The 19734-nt window shown below is 32.9% G+C and overlaps 1 long non-coding RNA gene across 1 annotated transcript; it reads right to left on the bottom strand.

Moving 5' to 3' along the window:
- Positions 1-13496: 13496 nt before the first annotated feature.
- On the bottom strand, positions 13497-14238 carry LOC134252841 (uncharacterized). The gene is made up of 3 exons (XR_009989028.1): positions 14168-14238; positions 13781-13869; positions 13497-13542 (listed from the first exon to the last, which is right to left on the bottom strand). It is a non-coding gene; the product is annotated as an uncharacterized LOC134252841 (long non-coding RNA).
- Between the last annotated feature and the right edge of the window lie 5496 nt (positions 14239-19734).

Raw genomic sequence — 19734 nt, 5'->3', positions numbered from 1 at the left:
TCCAGTAGAATGGATAGACATGAAATGCCAACAGATATCATTTTCAAGTATGTCTCTATTTTATTACAGATTCTTTCAGTGAAAGGACTCGTTGCAATGATAATTTTTTTGATATTCACACCAGTTGCTACACAAGTCAATATCCATGTTCATTCCTTGATATTTATTGATCATATTAATTTAAGAACAACGATTTCAAAAATAATTTAATACTCTATTCTTATTTATTTTTACGGGGCAAAAATCCACAATTTTTTCCCAAATAGTGACATAGTATATTTAAAATGGTTGTAGTATTTACCCTGCTTACATAATAAAAACTATCTTGGTTTAGTAAACTATAACCTTCTTTAATCAGATATCATCCTTTTGATACACAGCAACGGAAACGTGTATGTGGATGGCGTAAGACGGGAACAGTAATCACGGAGAGAAATTCGTTACAGAAGGTGGGAAAAGGCACGCTGTAATCAATCAAAAATCATCATCACGCCAACTGCAAAAATGGGGCGATTGTAATTATATGTTGCATAAGTTCATGTAAAATATGAGTCTATAATAAATTGATATAAACTTTAAGTAAATCAGTGATTTATTTTTTAAAAAAGGTTTTATATTTCACATGTACATGTATGTATAAAAACAAGAACATTTGCAAGTATTGCTGTGAGGTTAGATCTCCATTTCCTTTAATAAAGAATTTGCTGGTCAGGAGCTACCAATGATATAAAAAAAGATGCAATGGCCAAAATATATTGTAAAGTGTAACTTGGATTTGCACATTCTTTTGTGTCTATATAAGTTTGTTTGACAGCTAAACAATCTACCACAAGGACATCTATGATTTTTTTTCCTTTATGTGAGTAGTCATGTGATCCAGATGTGCTTGTTTTCTTCTTGACGACAGTCCACAAATTTCCTCGTGGTTTTTTTATGTGACGATTCAAATCTGCTCAAATAGGGAACTTTTTCCAACATCGATCACAAGTAAATTCTTTTTCTTCGTCATGCACCGAACATCTGCGAAGATGAAAAGAAAACATGTAAGGAATAGGCAGAAATAGGTCGAGAAGAGCACAATTTTTCTTCAATGAACTATTACGAAATGCCATTATGGCCACAGACAATAAGAATTTCATTTTCAGAGCATTGTACATATTTTACACTTACATGAATAGTTCTAGAGAAATATACATTTAGTTAACATTTTCATATTAATCTCTCGTTCAAGGACATTCACCTCCTCCCCCCCCCCCACCACCACCACCTGCGGTAGTTATAAAAGTTGAAGATTTAATATTCAATTTAAAATTCTAATTGAATATATAATTACCTGTGTCTTTTCAGATTAGCTCTGCTATAGAATTTCTTTCCACAACACATGTAGGGCGCCTTCCCCTCATGTCCCTTCTCGTGGTCGTAGACCGCAAACCTACTCTGGAACACTTTTCCACAGTATTTTCAAAGTCTTTTATCCATCTTGTTCTTCAAAATATAGAAAATTAAATTCTTTTTTTTTTTAATTTTAGCACCTGCAATTGCAGAATTCTTACCAGTATTTAATTCTGACCGTGGGACTGATCGTTGAATTTTGTATCGTGGTTACCGATCATTTCTCATGAAACGACATTTTGAGTAGTTTTTCGTAACATACACTAGATATCAAGATATGGTGAGCATCTCCACATCACTGGTGATGAAGTTATTATCTTTATACTATGTAAAACGCATTGAATTCCATTAAATTGCTAATGAATTGTAAAAGATATTAAGTCCGTGGAAACATCCCGAGCAACTTTGGCTGAGTCGGAGATTGTGCACGAATGTTCTCGCTATACGCTCAAAACTCTGACATTATTGGACTAACACCGTATCTATTGTGAAAATCATTATACTTTGGCGAGGGTTAGATGGTGAAAAACATAGAAGAAAGTATTACTTACTGTTCAAATTTCCCTCGAAGTGGAACTTCGATACGCCATTTTTCAGTGGAACTAATTAATCGCGTATCACGTGGTCTGCCACAGTGTAAATGAAAGAGAAAATAATGTCAAACCTGAAAAAAAATTGACAAGCAAAGGAAAAAAAAATCGGCGGTGGTGTTGGGTTTGGGGATACTAAGATGGAACTTGTTTTAGTACCATTTTTTTTTTCATACGCTACCACTAACAACTTTGACTTTACTGCAGGAATGGAACCGGTCTTTCAATCAAAAATTTGTTGCTACGTGTCAAAGCCTATTTAGACCCCCCCCCCCCCCCCCAGGTCCTGTCGTCTGTGGCATGGTCTAATGTTTTTACTCTTTCTAGTGTTATCACTCTTAAGTCTTGTGTTATCACTCTTTAGTCTAGTGTTTTCACTCTTTAGTCTTGTGTTATCACTCTTTAGTGTTATAACTCTTTAATTAGTCTTGTTTTATCAATCTTTAGTATAGTGATTTCACTTTTTAGTCTAGTGTTATCACTCTTTATTCTAGTGTTTTTACTCTTTAATCTGGTCACCCCTACTAATGTGTTCGGAACCTTTTATTTTTCGGTGTTCTGCAAATAATAAGACCCGATGAGTTCAGAGTAGCTCTGGCAGTGGCTTTGGCGAGAGTTAGCGAGACTTCAGCGAGATAGGGTAAATTATTCACGGAAATGTGGCTAGGAAGTGACTAGCACGTGGAGACATGGTAAACAGAAAAGTTATGTATGTTGCGTTTCAGTTTTTACCACCCTAGAATCAGCTAATAATGCCTGTAGAAATGTACTTCAATCAATCGATCTCTCTTACATTCATTCCAACTTAAATAAGTATTCTCTATAATACAATTTTCTGCAGTCATGAATTAAAATTTCTTTTTGGAAAAATATTTTTGCATGGGAACCGGGACTATATTTTTGGCGTCAGATTAGCAAATGAGGCACCAGCATGGTTTTCACTGACCAATCAGCTGAATGAGTATTGCATTATGGGTTACTACGAATACTACAGGAATTTTACGCTTGAAAAAAAAGGAAAATCTTATTGTAAATGAAAAGCATTTTTAAAAATATTATTTTCATGCTCATAATGACAAACAATTCATTTGTTCAATAAACGGTGGAAGTCTAGGTTTCTGAAAGTCATACCGCAAAAGCGATTTGCGTCTGTATTAAAGCTATATATGCCGTATTAGTGTTTTATTTTAAAAGGAATAAATATATGTGGTGTCTCATCAAGTTACATAAGTTATATACTTTCTGCAAATAAGACAATTCCACTCCATCACTTTTAAAAGTTATGAAATATTATTTGGTAAAAATTATTTTCTCTCCGAATCGGATAATAAACCGCCTCTAATTGAAATATTCATGATCACGTGGTCTCGCATGCTCACAGCAAACAATGGTCCAATCTCGTGAATGAACCGAAAAGCATGATGGTCTACTACGTTTTTACTACAAACACGTGAGTTAGGGATTGTCAATACGTGAGCACACTTCAGAGTTGGTTGCTTTTTGTACCAAGGAATAATCATGTGCAATTGTCTTTTCACTGGACATTTTCGGTTGGGTGAACTTCAACAGCTGTCAGCGACTATGGATAAACAAGTGTGGAAACCATGGTGTGCCAAAATGAAATAACTAATACAAACAAATGATATAATCCGATCAATCAAAATGGTTATTAGATACATTCGATTCTGCATTTTTTAATGGTTCAAAACAAAAAAGAGTATTCAACAGAATATCATGTTTACATCTGTTGAAAATATTCATTGAACATTTGCCCGGTTGCCCCCCCCCCCTTCCCAATTTTTGTTGCAGTATAGTTAAATAGGGTAATGTTGTAGTGGATGAATAAAATTTCGTAGTGAAAGATATTGGAACCTATTTTACTTGTCAGGTTTCTTCGAGTTAGTCGATTTTTATTCTAACTGTTCTATCCCCCCGCCCACTTTAAAAAAAACGATGTTACCTACCTGAATTAATTTTTCTTAATGGTGTTCACCGAAATGCTTGGTTGTGCCCTCAAACTGGAATAGTTTTTAGGGGCCTGGAATTCCTGGCCCAATTTTATTTAATTATAGCCCAACTATATTTTCTAAGAAGGAAAGATTGTATGGTATGTAAGTTTCATCTACATTTATATATGACTTAAAATATATTTGCCCATAATGCGCTCCATACTGAAGATCCGTAGTCGCTATTTTGTAAATGCTCACCTAACCGAAAATGTCCACTAGCAGTACAACACGGGGAAACTCTAAACAAAAGGACCTGTATAATGGAGTGGGGAAAACTTCAATTTTTATCATTGTTAATCATTTGTATGCAAATATGAACATGGGATTAGTAGATAATAATGTACATAATGCATTAAGCATGTAAATGCTTGAGAAAATGCATCAAGTCTTTCCGAGAGCAATTTTAAAAAAACTAGCCTTTTCGAATAACACAGTATTATTTTACACAGTAGTATTTTATGTAGTAACCCATAAATGCATTAAATGCAACTCATTGAGCTGATTGGTGGATTTGTGTTCCTCACTGAACAGACGTCACAAAAAATATTTTTCTCGACCTGATGATTCTCGTGATGCTTTTCCCGCGCACATGCGCAGATCCAGGATAAACGTCAGTCCTTTATAAATATGCATGAGAATATCGTGTTCTTTTCCCGACCAGTACTTTGTTAATACCGAATAATATTTCGTCGAATTAGCAAGAATGCTTCATTTTTGATAGCTTATCATACTTCAGAAATTTTTGTTCGGTTTCAGCTGTGGAAAAATAAAAAAATAAAAAAAATACTGTTTAACACGGCATACATATCTTTAATTCCTTTGTTGTACTATCGGTGAATACAATTGCCAGGTGGATTCCCTAGCCAAACACGTGATCACGAACGTACACAAAGTTTTGTCCATTTAAATGCGTAAGAGATGTTGCTCGTTTTCCTTACCTTTGAAGCGCTGGTGTTCTGAACTATACACAAACTACATTTTATTAAACATTTTTTCCAGTAAACAATAAATTAAAAACGCCCGTAACATCTTTAATAGTTTCTTATCTTTGTATTTTGTCCTTAAGAACATTTTTTTTATCATTTTGTATTCCATTGTCATGATCATAGATTGACCTGAACCACGTGTTCGAAGTAAAATGTAAACATGCATTTGGCGTAAACGTTGCTATTCATTCCAACGATTGGTCAGTTGCTCGTGGTAAGATCCTCTGTGCGCATTTATAACAATAGCCATAGAAGGCAAACAAAGGTTTGTCAGTGTAGATGATAAAACACATTTTTTACCAGCGAATCGGTCACTAGTGAGCTCTTATTTTCGCCGAAAAGTATAAGATATATTGTTATTTTAACACCCCCTCATTTAGCCACCCCCTTTCGGTTGAAAATCATGAGAGTCTATTAGAAAGGTCTGAAAACATTTATTACAGGACATGTTTTCAAAAGAAACAGGCTATAGCAATATCCTGTTTACTGCCAATTTTATTTATAGAACCGGTTCTACCCTACAACTTTTGAATAGGTAAACCTGAACCACGTGTCTTGAATTTAAATCACAATAACATTAGTAGGGGTGCTGGTGTTATCACTCTTAAATCTTGTGTTATCACTCTTTAGTCTAGTGTTTTCACTCTTTAGTACGAAAGCCCAGAAGGCTCATTCGAGATTCGAAATACGAGATTCAAAATTCGAGATTCGAAATACGAGATTCGAAATTCGAGATTCGAAATTCGAGTTTCGAGATTCAAGATCCAAAATAACCAATCAAAAGGCGGTTTGAGATTCAATTACTCCCCTTTATTATTTCTTACTATTAAGAAATCGTTGATTATTTTAATACCGAGGAGGTCATTTTATTAAATTACAACGCAAGAAAAAGTGTTATATATTATCAAAACGAAATTTAAAGAAATATTGGATTTTGCTCTGCAAGATATGCTTAATTAATTTATAATAGCTTCTTAAATGTCATAAGATATTTATATAAAGACTAGAGGTACTGTGAGCAATGAGCTCACTAAATGATACCCCCCGCCTCCCATAATGTCGATGTGTTGCTATATATTGTTTTACGGTAATGTGTAAAGAGGAATAACTCGTCCAATCAAATGTTATCCAGAAGCTTCTATTATGTAACGTCATAGGTAAACAAAAAATGGCAATGTCCATGTTTTGCTCTGGGAAACGTAAAATACGTGTCGAATAAAAAAGTAAAATAGGAGGTGCACAATGGTAATATGTAATAAAGATTCTGTGAAAGTTTCATTAAATTTCACTCAGTAGTTTAAGAGGAGTTGCGGATAAGAGAAAAAGCGTAACAGACGGACGGACGGACAGACGGACGGACAGACGGACGGACAGACGGACGGACGGACGGACAGACGTACAGACGGACGGAAATCCCGATCACTATATACCCTCCCGCTTTTCAAGCGGGGGGTATAAATATAAATATATATAAAGATATATATATTTCGTGTTATCTACTTTGGATACAGGGTTGTTGACATAATAGTAAACTTAGATTAACAGTACATGCATCCCCCCTTTTTTCCGAACATAATTTTTTTTACTATTGAAAATGTTCATCGAAAGGTCGGTTGCCAAGCCCCCACCCCCAACCCCCACGTTTTGGTACATTAGTGCAGTATAGTCAAAGAAGTTTAAGTAGTAGTGTATTAAAAGAAATTAGGTACTACATTGTAAATGAAGTTCGATCCCCCCCGTCCCCTTTCACGAAATAGGATTTTCGGGTTTGGACAATTTTTTTCTGTCAGTTTTTATTTCCAGGTTTGAAAATTATAATATTTTTGTCTGCCCCCCCCCCCACTCCACCCCACTTTCAAAATCGATGCTTCGTCTCTGTAATAATTAGTACTACGGGTTTCAAGGTGGATAGTGTTTGTGACACGGTATTAGAACGTGGCCAGTGACCAAGTTTGTGAAACCAATAGAAAGCCCCTTAAATACGGATGGCTGAAACATGCATGCTTAATAAAGATAATGACCCACTGGGAATAATAGATTTTAAAAAATCATTGTTAATCCCCTTATCCCCACCCCAACCTCAAATAGGGGTTATCATGGTAATTGGAAGTTATTTTTGAATGGACATAAGCATTAAGTAACTGTTTTCTATAGTATATTATATAAGAAAAAATATTACGGGAATGGCCAAGTGGGAGGGGGGGGGGGCAACATTCAAGTTACAATAAATATATATTCGATAATTATTTAAAAGGAAACCGCTCGGGTCTAGCAAGATACATACCCATTCATTACACAATTTCATACATCTTCAAGATCATCGAGTTCTTGATCTTTATTTTTATGTAGATTTTCGTAAAATTTTCTAACTTCTTCCTAGTTAGAATAATCTAACTGTGTCTCGGTACAGGCCCTCACCACAGTTAGAATACGTCCCATATACTTGCAATGTAGCAAATCGGAGCGGATCCGCTCCGAAACGATTTTGAAGAATATAAAATGATTTGCACTGGGAATAACTACCAAAATAATCAAAACAAACCTTTTTGAGATTGCTTATGCCTTTTATCCCATAAAATAATCCATATAAATACGAAAATCCAATTAATTTTCTCAACGTTTTTCTCTCGATTCAAATTACTACATTCGGAACTCTCTAGATTGTTCCTAGTAAATGCATTATGCGAGTTATCGCCCGTGTTTCTTTCTGCTACATTACGAATACACGGAACGAACCGGGTCCGTAGGACAATATCATTTTAACGATAGAACATTCTATCTAACTTCTTCCAAGATCTCTTGTTGTTAGTTTACATATTTGCCATCATTATTAATCAAGTTGTTGATATTCTTATTTACGTTATTTCGTTTTTCTAGGGCACAAAATATGTTGTAGGTTTCCTAATAGAGGAAATACATAAAAATTAAGTTTTCAATTAATTATCTTGGTCTAAGGCTTTGATAACTTGGATTAATTAAAAATCGTAGATACAATACAGACTGGAATTTATTTTATTTTATATCAAATAGTAGATGAGTCTAGCTAAGCTGCAGAACTGTGGCGTTATTGTTTTATATTTTAGTCTCTCACCATAGTGTTATGGTCAAACTCTCAAATATACTAGTAAAACCATAATGCTCATATCATTGGAGGGGTGGGGGGGGCACAGCCACACATTTTCAGTTTTCAACAACCAAAAATTTCTTGACAACCAAAAACAAAGCAAAAAAAGTCATCAGATGTTTTTAATGAGGGGGCACAAAATTGAGGGGGCACAAGCATATGGTAGTTGTGCTTTCTATAGTATTTTATATATCGGCAAAATTATGGGGGGGGGGGGGGGCACAATATAACGAAAGGTACCCTCATTAGTATTTCATATAAATAATAATTTTCTCCCTCATCAATGCTCTTATTAAAAAAAAGTCAACCGAAGAATTCCGCAATTCAACGATAAGACCATATAATATTCTATATACGTATCTATTGTTTTGTTTAATGAGGAAAAAATAAGAATGTATATATATTTTCCAAAATGTAACCTAAAATTCCTTTTCATTTCGTTTTAATACATATATCTTTTTTTCTTGCATTATTATTTAAGCAAATGACCCATTTCATATGAATATATTCAACGATTTCTTGATAGTAAAACATAATAAAGGGGAGTAATCAAAGTTTACCCTGCCTTTTGATTGGTTAATTTGGATCTTGAATCTCGAAACTCGAATTTCGAATCTCGAATTTCGAATCTCGTATTTCGAATCTCGAATCTCGAATGAGCCTTCTGGGCTTTCGTACTTTAGTCTTGTGTTTTCACTCTTCAACGTTATAACTCTTTAGTCTTGTGTTATCACTCTTTAGTCTAGTGTTTTCACTCTTTAGTCTTGTGTTTTCACTCTTCAACGTTATAACTCTTTAGTCTTTAGTTTAGTGTTTTCACTCTGCAGTCTAGTGTTATCACTCTTTATTCTAGTGTTTTCTCCCTCTATAGTCTAGTGCTATCACTCAATAGTTTAGTGTTTTCATTCCTTAGTCTAGTGTTTTCACTCTGCAGTCTAGTGTTATCACTCTGCAGTCAGGCCTGAGTGCCATAAAACTTTTGACGAGCTCACTTTTGATCTCAGTCTTACTTTTTCACTACACAGTGTACGTGTTTCATTGGAACGTTACATCAAAATCATTCTAGAATTAAAGCAAAAGAGACACCAAACTCTCTTCACGTCTCAAAATTCAATTCATTCACAGTAAAAGCAATGCACACGAACAACAGGAACACAAAGAAATGTACAGTTGATGCGCTGTTGCCATAAATATAAAACGATTGCTTGCTCTACTTTATAGTATGGACGATTGTCTAACCGCTTCTTCCGTTGGATATCCTACTTTTTTATTGTCTTACCAAGATCAAACTAATTCCAAAATATATGTATTAATAAATTGTTAGTGGCTTAGCTATGCAATCGGTCTCTATATCTTCCTGGAAATGATTGACCTTTACTTAATCCCTTTGTATTCGTCAACGACATCACTTAGAGGGTGGTGCATTTTACTGGCACACTGCCGAACCAATGTAGAGGAAGAAAAGGTTACCAGGGTACGTTCTTGCACCTGCGCTATTCGAAATATATGCACTCTTAGCAGTGGAACCAATACATGTCCTTAGAGAATACAAGATAAAATAGTACATCAGCAAAATGGATCGATTGCTGCATGCTAGTTTTTTACTCTTAAGGAAAGTTAAGCATGAAAAAGCCATGAGTAGTTATACAAACGAAACTCATGATTTACGAACATATTGCCCTGGCTTCCCACACACATGATTTCCATAAGCCGGCTACCTCTCTCAAGAGGATGGCCTACACAAAGGCACGTCGCGGTTTCGAATCCTACTGTGGGACATGGAGACCAGTCTTTTGGATGAGACCGTATAAACCGAGGTCCCGTGTCTCAGTTGGTGCTGGCACAAAAAAGACACCCCCTGCTCAATGGCCCTGAGTGCCAAGTATAGGACAAAATTTGCAGCTCTCCACCGGTAAGTGGTGGCGTCCCCATATGGGAAAACATTCTCAAGAGGGACGTTAAACAGCATAGAATCAATTAATCTACAAAGGCCTTTGAAAAAATGTAAATTAAAGGAAAAGTTTGGGCGAGGCAATATTTTTAATGATAAGAAACCCAAATGCTCATATGCTTGCTGATGCAACTCAGGAATGACTACCAACCAGAGATTCTAATTTTAATAGTTACGTGTTCAACTAAGTCTGCAGAACTATACATTTGGCTTGGCATATATCAAATATAAATCAGCCTCATTACTGTAGGAATTGCAAGTGGCCTAATTGACGAATCCTTCCTACTTAAGAAATGAATACATCCTCATAAAGAACAAACCCTCTCTATATGTAATATAATTTAATTGACGTTCAGAAGGAAATGTTATTTCTTTAAAACAAAGCTATAGTAATGTTTTATCCGTTGTCATCCTTCCCTTCATGCTTCTCTTAAGCAGACATCTTTTCCAGAATCCTGTATCAAATAAAAACAAATTAAAAACAGTTAATGAAAAGTGTTTAAGAATAAAATGGAGCATGATCGGTTTCAGAATAAAAGATTGTTTTGCATCAATTGCAAATTTTTAGTTTCGTTTTCTTAAAAGAAAAATTTGTAAAGGTATAAAGATACCAATACAATTAAATACCGGAATTTAAACAGTCATTAAAATAAATATTTTCTTTAATACATATACATGTACACATGTATGGGACATCTCTTTCCATACAAATGGAAAATGAGAAATTAAATAATGTAGTTTTGCTATACCTTAAAATAATCTATGCCAAAGAAGAACAGCTTTCTTGGGCCAAACAAGCCATCATCATCATCTTCATCATCGTCATAACAATCATCATCCTTATTCAAAAGCTAAAAGTTTAAAAATAGTACAGTTTAGTTATATATTTCAATGAAACTTTTTGTGTTAACTTTCAAAAAAATATAAAAAAGATTATAGTATATAAGTATATAAAGTATGAAATGCATGAAAATTTTAACCAGTTTTCTTTCTCTTCCTAACTGTAACACATATTTCATTTACAAATGACATATTTTTTAATACCTCAAGTGATATCTTCTGATCCTTGTTGACTTCTAGTTTCATTACTTCTGGTTTGTGTATATCAATACATTCATGTTTTTCCTGCACAGATGTTACTTTTTTATCCACAGAGGTCATTGTATTGCACACTGTTGACATAATTACTGAGGTATTTGGAAAAGGATCCGTTAAAACATCTACCGAGGTTTCTATAATGCATACTAATGCTTGTTCAGACACATCTCTATTCTTTGTAGAAGTTTTGTTGCACACATTGTCCTTTTTGTCAACCACTATATCCTTTTCGTCTGGTATCTCAACAACTACTGTAAATCACGTTTTATTCGCGAGAACTTTATTTTCACTTAATTACGCGAGACAATGAGCTCGCGAAAATTTCATTCTCGCGTATAAAAGTATTTCTTACGTTTATATAGAGGTAAAACAACAATTCGTGAAAATTAAGTCTCGACAATAAAGAGCCAATGACTATCTCGCGAAAATAAGGTGTCGCGAAAATTTAGTGATCTACAGCATGTCCTTTTCAGTTGGTTCCTCAACAACTATATCCTTTTCATTTAGTTCCTCAAAAACTATATACTTTTCAATGGATTCCTCAATAACTTCATCCTTTTCATTTGGTTCCTTGACAACTTCATCTTTTTCAATTGGTTTCTCAACAACTTTATCCTTTTCATTTGGTTCCTCGATAATTATAACCTTTCCATTTGGTTCCTTGACAACATCCTTTCCATTTAGTTCCTCGACAACTATATCCTTTTCATTTGGTTCCTCAACAACTCAATCCCTTTTATTTGGTTCCTCAACAACTATATTCTTTTCATTTGGTTCTTCAACAACTACTGGTATATCCTTTTCATTTGGTTCTTCGACTACATGTATATCCTTTCCATTTGGTACCTCGACAACATCCTTTCCATTTGGTTCCTCAACAACTGTATCCTTTTCATTTGGTTCCTCAACAACTATATTTTTTCCATTTGGTTCATCAACATTTATATGCATTCCATTTGGTTCCTTGAAAACATCCTTTCTATTTAGTTCCTTGACAATCATATCCTTTTCATTTGGTTCCTCAACAACTACATCCCTTTTATTTGGTTCCTCGACAACTTTATCCTTTTCATTTGGTTCCTCAACATTTATATCCTTTCCATTTAGCTCCTCGAAAAATCCTTTCCATTTAGTTCCTCGACAATTATATCCCTTTCATTTGGTTCCTCGACAACTATATCCCTTTTATTTGGTTCCTCCACAACTATATCCTTTTCATTTGGTTCCTTGACAGCTATATTCCTTTCATTTGCTTCCTTGACAACTATATCCTTTCCATTTGGTTCCTTGACAACTTCCTTTCCATTTATTTCCTCAACAACTATATCCTTTCCATTTGAATCCTCAATGACTTGATCCTTTCCGTCTTTTTTCTCAACCACTTTATCCTCACCCTCCTTATCCCTGACTTCTTGATTGTCACATCCTTTTTTCTGAACTGCTGCTTTGACAACTGCTTCTGATTTCTGGGACACTTTTGATTTACACACTTCTGTTTTCTCAGTATCTGCAAGTGATTTTGCTATTTTTTCATCATTTGCTGGATCCTCAAATATAAGACTAATTTTCTTCACATCCTTTGGGGTTTTTGGAACAAAGGCTTTCTTCTTATCTCCAAATGCTTTTAAATTTAATGCCTTTTTTGTATTCCCTGCATCTTTTTGTTTCGTGCCTTTTCCAGTCTAAAAAGTGAGGAAAATAAGTCTATATAGCTTATGTTTTCATTATATATTTAATAATTATCTTATTACCATATACTTTTTGTTTTAGAAGGAAAACATTATGTATAGGTTTTGCCTCCTTCAAAAATAAAAAGGCGATTGGGATAATGTGAAATAAGAGTTGCCACTTTACAGTAAAACACATTTATAGCGAACACTCTTATAATGAAATGACACTTACAGCGATGTGCTTTTCATTTCCCTTGTCTTGATTATGTATTGTACACTTGATAGATATAACGCATTATGTTTAAAATGAGGCAAAATTGTCCGACCCTGGCAGTTCGTTATAAGCATGTTTTACTGTATTAACTTTATCACGTGGAAGTGTGAATGACAATGCTTTTACTATAATAAAATGTCTAGAACTGTTCTATGAAAAAAAATTAGGTGATATTGAATTTTGAATCAATCAACAGAATATGTACCGGAATTTTGGCCTTTTCCTCTTCTTCTACTTGATCTGCCCATTTGTAGTCAAACTTGAGATTCTGGAGCTTTGTTTCCTGTAAATAGTATAAACAAATAACGAACCTGCAGCTAAATACGTAATAAATATACATGTAGAAGAATTTACATTTAACGGGTAATAACTCATAAAAAAATTCTAAAGGTAAATACTTACCCAATTTTTAACCGCCTCATCTCCAAAGTCTAAAGGTGTTGTAAATCTGCAAAAAATAAACTTAGTAGATGAATTCAATATTTCATGGATTTTGCACACAGGCACCTGTTTCGGAAATAAATGTTCAACCCATAATTATTATTCTATGGGTTAAAAATTTATTTCCAAAACAAGTGCCTGTGATTTTGCATTACATCTAAGTACCACCAAATAGGATACAGAGAACGATATAGATATTCATGTATATGATGGTAAGTTTTGGGTCAGTGATTGCATTATCCTACCTGTTGTCATTTGTTTTGTTATTTTTCTTCTCTTCTGCAATTTCTTTCTCCAACTTTTTCTTCATCTCTCTTTTCTGCCTTTGTTCCTCCTACCAGAAAAAAGTCGGGTTAGTATAAAACAAAAACATGAAAATGGCTGATCGAAGTGTATATCATTGTCCAAAATTATACATTAACACATGCTATTAGCGAAGTGTCAGGGACGTGCAACATATTTACTAGTATCTTATACAGAGATAATTTCTATTAGGTAACTTATACATAGATAATTTCTATTAAGTTATGTATGCATAGATAATTTCTATTATGTAACTTATACATAAATAATTTATATTAGGTTATTTATACATAGATAATTTCTATTATATAACCTATACATAGATGTACCTCTATACGTCTCTCTTCCTCCTCCACAGCATCAACCCACGAATAATCAAACTTAAGTATCTTCAGTTTTGTCCTGAAAATATTCATTTCAACAACAAGTTTTTTTGTTTTTTTTGAGAAATTGAATGCATTAAAAAGATTGAGGGGGATTCTAGTTATTTTTGCTTGTCAAGAAATTTGAAATTTTGCTTTATAGATCCATCCAACAGATAATGCCCCCCCCCCTCGAAATCTCTTAAATAAAATTCATATTATACTATTAAATATACATGTATTTAGTATTAGATATCTTTTTATTTCCCAATTAGAGGACGTTGGTCTTATGGTTAAAGATTGTAAACAAGTAAACTTACCACATCTGTGACGGGGTTGTCTCCGAAATCCAAAATTGCGTTGTAGTCCATGATTTTTATTCTACAAAATTAAAGGAGAAATATATGTAGCATGAGAATAAGTAATTTTCTTTCACATATTTATGTGTAAGAGAAAACAGAATGAACTAATAATATGTATTGATCTAAAATATCTGGTTGAGATTTACCTTTCTGTGTTTTGTCTCTCTTCTTCACTTTTTGTTGTAGTGATGATTGTTGCGTCACACTCATTGTTGCGTTTTAGTGGTCTTGTTATGATGACGTCATACAGTTTCCATTTTACTTCTTGGATTTTATTTTATAGAAGGGAGGGGGTGTCTCCGATTTTCACGTAAGTCATTCACTTTTTTGCCTACGCTTATGGTAGACCCTTTAAAATTGTGGTCAAAAATCTAAATGTCTTTACATTACATGCTTACTTAGACTAACTTACTCAGTCGGTTTATAGCCTGGTTCCCGAGGCCTTACTGCTTTTTCAGAAAAATTAGCAGCAACTAAACCTTCCTCTAGCAAAATTGATCAGTGTACTTTTACATTGTAACTTACATAATCATTCACCAAGTGCTTCTTGAAACCCAAGAAGGAGGGGGGGGGGGGTCCAAATAAAAAGCTGTGTCCTGTCAAGAATTCCGTCTGATGTTTCATTTAAATTTAATCATAAAAAAGATATCAAAATCTACAGTTTTTGCATGTCAAAAACGCTTTCCTTTGCAAACCCTTTTTTCAATTAAAATTTCTTCATACAGGAAGCTTGAATTTTTTAAAGGATGGAAAGAAAAAAAGCATATTCCAATAGATATGGATTCATATTCATCTAGCATTGACTCTAGGAGACCCATATCGAAGATGATGGACAAAGGGGTGGAAAGGGGGGGGGCAAACAATTCATTATATTGAGGCTCGAGAGCTAATTATTTGTCAAGTTGATTAAAATTTTCAAAATTTCAGTTTTTGTTCCTAAAACAAATTTGATGGAAAAGAAAGCATAACATCAGAGACATACAAGTAAAATTGGTTCAAAGCATTAAATCGCAAACAAAAATTAAAAAAAAATTCTTTCTAAATTTTAAAAGCGTCCATGCAAGGAAAGCACGTCAAGATATTGAATGGTGAAATAGTTGAATCATTTTTATTTCAGGCTGTCTTCAAAGCAAACTATGAAATAATTTTTAAAAATAAATGAATAAAAAGACATTTTACCTCATTTTCTCATATTAGATAGATTTATCGATGTAAAAAAGTCTTTGATAATGGATCTTTGTCACCTGATAATGCCCATGGTTTCTGCAGAGATGCTGCAAACCGTGGTGCAAAATTTAGAAAAATATTTGTTTGTCATTTGCAGCTGTAGAGCATATTCAAAACAATTTTTACTAGTTGAAAAACTTTTAATTTTTTTTAACCATGCACTGAATTTATCACATCATTATTAATGTTATCCGGAAAATCATGATTTCCTTTCATATCTTACACACTCCCAGGCTGGGGAGTATCTATTGTAAACTCTTTTTTATAACCATAAATTATCAATCAATTATCTGATGAGAAATTATAATGAAATAAAATACAATAACGACAATCAATACTTAGTTTAAAGCAATTTTTAAAAAATATTTTACTCATAATTTGTACTTGTTATCATTTAAGAATTATTTTACAGAATACATAATGTATTATTAATAAAAAAAACAACGTCTCATTTCCCCATCTGCACTTTCTAACACAACCACAATAGATCGGCCCCTGCTGCGGCCGATAACAAATAGAAGTAATATTCCAAAGTATGGGCACATTGACATTCATAATATTTGTCGATTATTTCCTTGTCCTATTGTATTACAAAAATAACTTTAACAGAGTTTATTCTCTAAAAAGGTTGAAAAATCCTATCGCATCTCTGAGATATTTCACAGGATTGTTCTATTCCATTTTTGTTGACAACCTCTTAAGAGAATAAATACCCACATCCTTTGAAATAAAAGTCTTTTAAGGTGTTCCATTCGATTAAAATTTAGGGTAACAAATATTCCATAGTACGGAAGCGTTTTAGTGCCACTTGGACACTTCACTTTTTTTAATTTCTACACTTTAATCTACACTTTAAAGTGTAAATTTTACACTTTAATCTGTAAATTTTACACTTTAAAGTGTAAATTTTACACTTTAAAGTGTAAATTTTACACTTTAAAGTGTAAATGTTACACTTAAATCTGTAGAATTTACACTTTAATCTGTAAAATTTACACTTTAATCTATAAATTTTACACTTTAATCTATAAATTTTACACTTTAATCTATAAAATTTACACTTTAATGTGTAAATTTTACACTTTAATCTGTAAAATTTACACTTTAATCTGTAAATTTTACACTTTAATCTGTAAATTTTACACTTTAATCTGTAAAATTTACACTTTAATCTGTAAATTTTACACTTTAATCTGTAAATTTTACACTTTAATCTGTAAATTTTACACATTAATCTGTAAAATTTACACTTTATTTTGAACAACCTAAACTGTTATCGGTTATGATCGAACGGTCGATTTGTGATGTTTTACCTCTGAAAATTGAAAAAAGTATTAAACTGTGATGTTTACAATTGTTTGCATATTTTTATTTTACATGTACTCGTACATGTTTATTAGTAAATGATAAACAAGGATGGACTTTTTCCTCATGGGTCTCGTGATTTTCCCCAGCATAAGAAATCAGGGATCTGCTTTTGTTTCAGTATATACACATGTGTTTCTTTAGTTTTACTATAGTGTAATGAACAGTAAAAATAAATATCTCAAAGATTTTTTTTATTTGCAGTTCAGATTAATATTACACGTTTAAGGTTCTACGGTCATGATGAAATGATATATTAAAATTACGGTCATTTTTTAACGTAGCATTAAAGAAACGTCATTGAATCAAAATATATAAAATTCATTGCCGTTCCAAAATCAATATAAACATACTTTGATATCAATATCATATCACATTCATCTAGAATATGTGCATGTATGTTTGATATGCTCTTCATTTATATTCTAAGAAAAGTTTTACTTGTATCAGTAATACTAATTTGCTTATCATTTGCATTTATTGTGAAATATAAAATCAGAATTAAATATCTTGCATGATTAACGGTCTGTTGGCTTTAAAATGTGTTACTAAGGATGTATGGATTTGCTAAATTGACAATGTGAATAAACAAATAAAGTGTAAAATTTACAGATTAAAGTATGAAATTTACAGATTAAAGTGTAAAATTTACACTTTAAAGTGTAAAATTCACAGATTAAAGTGTAAAATTTACACTTTAAAGTGTAAAATTTAAAGATTAAAGTATAAAATTTACACTTTAAAGTGTAAAATTTACAGATTAAATTGTAAATTTTACAGATTAAAGTGTAAATTTTACAGATTTAAGTGTAAATTTTACATTTTAATGTGTAAAATTTACACTTTAAAGTGTAAAATTTACACATAAAAGTCTAAAATTTACACTTTAAAGTGTAAAATTTACAGATTAAAGTGGAAATTTTACAGATTAAAGTGTAAATTTTACAGAATAAAGTGTGAATTTTACAGATTTAAGTGTAAATTTTACATTTTAAAGTGTAAAATTCACACTTTAAAGTATAAAATTTACAGATTAATGTGTAAAATTTACAGATTAATGTGTAAATTTTACAGATTAAAGTGTAAAATTTACAAACTAAATGTAAAATTTACACTTTAAAGTGTAGAAATTTAAAAAAAAGTGAAGTGTCCAAGTGGCACTAATACGCTTCCGTACTATGGGGAAAAAAGAAAATTTGTCAGTAAATTCACAAATTTGATTTGACATACACTGAGTACTTTTAAACATCTAATTGTTAAGAAAATTTTCCATGCTTTATGGTATGTCATCAAACATTATCCGTGACTTGCAAACATGAACACATCCCGCTGCGTAAATGACGTCATGTCAAATATATTTTAGTTAATAGGTTCTTGATTTATTCCGATTTAAAGAGGCAAAATATTGAAATTTGTGTCAGTGGAAAGTATTGAATAAATACTTTTGATACATATAGGTTTCATCGGATCTTATCGGCGAATGAAAAAATAACCAGAATCAAAATGTTTAGCGGAAATGTCCCACAGCTGGTTAAAATGACGTGGTTGTACGTCAATGTGCATTTCCTACATGTATCAATTTATTTACATATTGTTGTACCCTTCAACCTTAACATGTTAATCTTCGATAAACACCTCTTTGTTTCCTTATACTGTCTTTTCTGTTAAATGTTTTAAAATGATCACCATGAAACGATTATCGCATACAAATGTAGTTATGATTTAAAATCCATACAGTTGCAGAATTTTCTTTTCAAATAGAATAGAAAATACAATGATAGAAAATTAAGACTAGAGGTACTGTGAGCAATGAGCTCACGAAATGATACCTCCCGCCTCCCATATGAATATAATGGCAGTGTCCATGTTTTGTTGTGGGAAAATATGTGTCAAAAAGTAAAATAGGAGGTGCACAATGACGATATGTAATGGAGATTCTGTGAAAGTTTCATCAAATTTCATTCAGCGATATGAGAGGAGTTGCGGATAAGAGATGGGCACCCCAAAGCGTAACATAAATCAAAAACAATTCCATTTATTTAGTAAAAACAACTACCCTCGGTATCACTCATTATCCATTGAAACAAAACAAATCGGTAGAAGAGCAAACACGGACCTCTAAAACATCAGAGGTGATAACAGGTGCTATAAAAAAGAACACCCCTATCGACCAATCACACCTGCCGTATGCTGGTTATCGGGCAACGATGACTTTTAACGACACGGTTGATATCATTGTTTCATCAACTTAATTGTCAGGAGATTGTCCGGTTTTAGAAATTGTTCGTACGTAGAACATATAAACTTCATATGCTGGTGATAAGGTACATATATATGAAGGTAGTAGACACAAATAAGGGAAGTTGGCAACAGAAAAAGGAAGTCATATCGTTTTTCACACAGTTTTGATCACTTTAACGCCTTTTTCTGGTAAAATATCCAAATATGAAACAGATGTGGCGGACACCGTGGTCACCTTTTATTTCAATTCAGTGGGATATATCGAGTCGAAATATGAATGGCAGTAACCATGGTCAGATTTACTGATTATCTTAAGTATAAAGAAAGGCATTGCCAAAA

Source organism: Saccostrea cucullata, unplaced genomic scaffold (genome assembly GCF_032062105.1).
Source record: "Saccostrea cucullata isolate Sc308-1 unplaced genomic scaffold, CSIRO_AGI_Scuc_v1 ctg142, whole genome shotgun sequence".
Taxonomy (NCBI): domain Eukaryota; kingdom Metazoa; phylum Mollusca; class Bivalvia; order Ostreida; family Ostreidae; genus Saccostrea; species Saccostrea cuccullata.
Note: the sequence above shows the minus strand (reverse complement) of the source record. Positions and strands in the feature narration are given on the sequence as shown.